Source organism: Rhipicephalus sanguineus, chromosome 5 (assembly GCF_013339695.2).
Source record: "Rhipicephalus sanguineus isolate Rsan-2018 chromosome 5, BIME_Rsan_1.4, whole genome shotgun sequence".
NCBI lineage: Eukaryota > Metazoa > Arthropoda > Arachnida > Ixodida > Ixodidae > Rhipicephalus > Rhipicephalus sanguineus.
Genome location: NC_051180.1, coordinates 93,321,203 through 93,325,171, shown reverse-complemented (window position 1 = coordinate 93,325,171; position 3,969 = coordinate 93,321,203). Strand labels below are relative to the sequence as shown.

General features: G+C 48.6%; 1 non-coding gene across 1 annotated transcript; it reads left to right on the top strand.

Moving 5' to 3' along the window:
* Nucleotides 1–595: 595 nt before the first annotated feature.
* On the top strand, nucleotides 596–668 carry Trnaa-cgc (transfer RNA alanine (anticodon CGC)). The gene has a single exon. It is a non-coding gene; the product is annotated as a tRNA-Ala (tRNA).
* The last annotated feature ends 3,301 nt before the right edge of the window (nucleotides 669–3,969 follow it).

Here is a 3,969-nt window from a genome sequence, read left to right as displayed (position 1 = left end):
TGAAAATCCTTGCGGCAGTCGATTCGTGAGGCAATAAGCTTTTCTTAATGAAGCCACTCCACGGTTACTTGGAAAAGTGTTGCAGGGCCCATTTAAGACGTGCTATATCAGCGTGACATGAGATCCTTGATGGGAAAGTGGCCAGCGCCGAGCTATCAAGAAAGGAAACGCAAGCAAAGCCGGACGACGATTATTTTTGTGAGACGGGAAGCCTGCCCACTGGCTGCAAGCTGTTCTTAAAAGCAAGCAGTAGGGCACTCTATAGCACACCGGAGGCAAATATCTCATAAATGATCACAAATTACCTCACGGAAAGCCTCGGACGCAAATAATGGTTCCGGTGATGTAAACGCACAAAATACCTCATAAATACCTACACAAAATCCTTATCGAAGGCAAATAATGCCTGCGGTAAGGACATTCGCCCAATTACCTCACCTGAGGGAAACGATGTGTCCGGTGAGAAAAAAAAAATAGTGTATCTCACAGGAGGCGAGTGTGTAACGCTCTTCGCCTTCGCTGCGAGTGCCGCTGGCTAACATTCCCAGCGATTACACGTACAGAAATACCTAACGAAGTGGACGGAGAAGAGTATTCCGTCGTAGCTTAATTGGTAGAGCATCGGACGCGCAATTCGAAGGTTGTGGGTTCGCATCCCACCGATGGAAAGGTTGTTTTTCGTCAACTTTAATTCGTTTCAATTTCACGTCATAATCACTATACTACAGTCGAAGACAACAACCCGCCTTTTTCACGGCGCCCCGACGCATGCGCTCTCCCCTAGCGGAAAAGTCGCGAAATGTCTCCTCATCTCGAAGGCTTTGCTTCTGACAATACCGGTTCTCCCGGCCCCTACCAAACCCCTACCACAACGGCAGAGGGCAGCACAGGAAAATAGAAGAGGCGGATTAAGGCCCCTATGCTTTCCTCGGCCGAATTGTCTGTTGGACTGATTGTTCCGGTGACGATACCAACACATATACTGAACCGGAGGCATTATTTTCCTCTGATGATTGTTGTATTGACATTTATGGGTTATTTGCCTCTGGTGGACATAGATCGCCGATACCTCAGAGATAGATACTACACAAATACCTTATCGGAGGCAAAATACTGCCTCGGGTGATGTACTGTACTTAACTCACCGAAGGTAAGTATCTCCTGCGAAATATTTGCCTCTCTCTCGGTTTCTCAGCAAGACATAATATAGACGATTTTACGTAAGGCACATGGGCGCCGCCACCTTGGGCTCTTAAACGAAGATTTTCTTATCTCCCGGCCCATATCGTGACGTGAATTAGTAAGCTAAATGAAAACGTCGATGCACCAATGCCACTAGCTTTCATGCGTACGTCTCTACCGTAGGACTGTTCGTTTAGCTGTTAAATACCTGCCAAGTTCAAGAAATTAGATCCGAGAGATTTCCGAAAAGGGGAGGGGGTAATCGCGCCGAATTACCTTGCCCCCCCCCCTTTTCACAAAAACATCTCGAAAACAGAAGGGGGAAGGGAGGAATCCTGAACAGCTCCGTAAGCGTAAACATCGGCGTTGCGGTCTTACAATGGCTTATAGTGACCAAAGAAGAACGCAGGTAGGGTTCGCCAACTAAAGCAGAATATCGGTGATACGAATCTCAAGAGGGAGCAAAAATATCATTCGTATCGCCCGAAATTTCGTATCATCAAAAAAACTAGCAAAACCTGCTTTCAAACCCCGATATAGGCACAATACATTTATTTCCGTCGATAGAACTCGCGTATGCCTTTCTTGGACACACGCGAGCGGACCAATAAAGGACGGCGCAGCTGACTGCCGCGAAAAGCACGCGTATAAGCTTCGCTTGAGGCCAACTGAAAAGTAAGTGCCAAAGTCCGCTCCACCATAGTCATAAGGGAAGATCGACAAGAACGCCGAAACGCTTCATGCTTTTTTTACTAATTTATTGTATTTAAAGGAACACTAAAGAGAAACAATGAATCGGATTTAGATCGATAAATTCTGCTCTGAGAACTCTAATGTCGTTAATTCGCCATCATAGGTTTATTAATAGATGAGAACATCAAGTCAATGTTTTATTTTTAAATTTCGCGCCGAAATCTTCCCGCGTGACGTCACGGATTTCAAAGTGTATTTATCGTATTTTGCCGCCATTGACTCAACAAAATTACCCCAAACTTGGTATGTTAAGTCTATGGCCCCTTCAGAGGACAACGTACTTCATTTTTACCGATTAGAATTACGTAGTCCCTAGTAGGCGCCATCAAAACATGTGGACGTCAGGGCGAATGGTGCAGAAACTTCAAGGTGGCGTCGCCACCCACATTTGATTTTGCGTGTTTCTCGCTTACTAAGCGTCTTTTCCGCAGCAAGCGTGGTGTTTTTTGGGTATCGTGAAAGAGTACTTTTACTTAATATGAGAGAAACCGTTTTGCTCGCTAGTGTCCTTTAATCTACCGCTTGCGCTAGCCGCGTACCTTCGGAGCTCGTAGTAGCTATCGATGATCGCGTCGGATAGCGGGCCGCGGTTTCATGCGCGGCGGTTGCGGCAAACGGGCAAACGGTAGTTCCATTTTCAATTCGCGCGCGCTGGCCGCGCACGGGGCTTCAAAACTACGTCCGTTTGTTGCGATCTATGATCGCATCTCATAGATCGCATCTGCCGCGGTATTGTCCGCTGCATTTGCGGAAAGCAGCGGACCGCGGTTCGTTCACAGAGGTTGTGGCAAGCGATAACCACAGTTCTGATCGTGTGTTGCGCTGGCCGCGCGCTTAGTACTTCCGAAGCTTCCAGCACGCTGCTGCGCGCGGGTCGTCGGCCCGACGGTTTCGGTACCAAGGTTCGTATCACCCCGCCGCGGCGCAGAAAAGTGTTCGGAACATCCGAATTCTAGCCCCTGGACACAGTGGAATCCGGCTGAGGATTTCACGAATTCGTATGAGCCGGTTTTCGTACCACAGAGATTCTACAGTACGTTTACATCAACACCTCCTAAATTGGTTTACATCATGTTTACGTATGCTATACGCGATGGGTTCGGAAAAATCCTGGATCGGACTGGGTTGGAATTTGTCAATGAAGCCAGACCACACAGAGAATTTCGATTGCCGGGAGATTCTCTTGCCAACCGTCCAAACGTAGAAATGGTCGAAATCCGGAAGACTTCGCAGGTACGCTGTTAACGATACCGAACCTTGAGGCCCGTGTGCTTAGATTAAGGTGCACGTTAAAGAACCCCGGGTGGTCGAAATTTCCGGAGCCCTCCACTGCAACATCTCTAATAATGATATCGTGTTTTGGGGCTCTAGAAATTATTATATTATTAAAGATACAGAACGGCAAGGCAAGAGCCCAATATGGCGGCACCGAAACCCATCCATAGAATGGTCCACAGATTGAGGTTCCAAGTTTGCTAGAGATGGGACAATGCAACAACACGATAAACCGACGCCAAAGGCGAAACATCGTACGCCTCGGTGAGCTCCTAGGCTCACGAGCGAAACAACATGCGCTACACAATATACAATGGCGTGCAAAATGACCACAACTGCAGTACTTACGACCAGGAATTATTCGCCAGTAATAACAACAGAGCCCCATTAACAAAATTACACCATCTCCGCTAAAGGGGACCATGAGGCGATGCGAAGCTGGAGCACTTGCACGATCGCGTTCCGTTTGATGATGGGTTTTTGGCGCAAAGGCATGCTTGGCCAAAGCGCGTCCATGGAACGCGAAAGGGACGCACGCGCGTCGATTTACCATATAGCCTGGCCGTTAATTCCACAGGGCGGCGGTGATATGGGCCGACAGGCGGGCCCTAGGGGGGCCAGCATAGGAGAGGAGAGAGAAGGAGGGACGCGCAGTGCGCTCGAGCTCGCACGGCGTTTGCGAAGCAGAGAATTTCGGCATGTCTAGCCCGCGTTTCAGAGGAAGAGTGGGAAAGGGGAGTGGGAGAGGGAAAGTGGAGA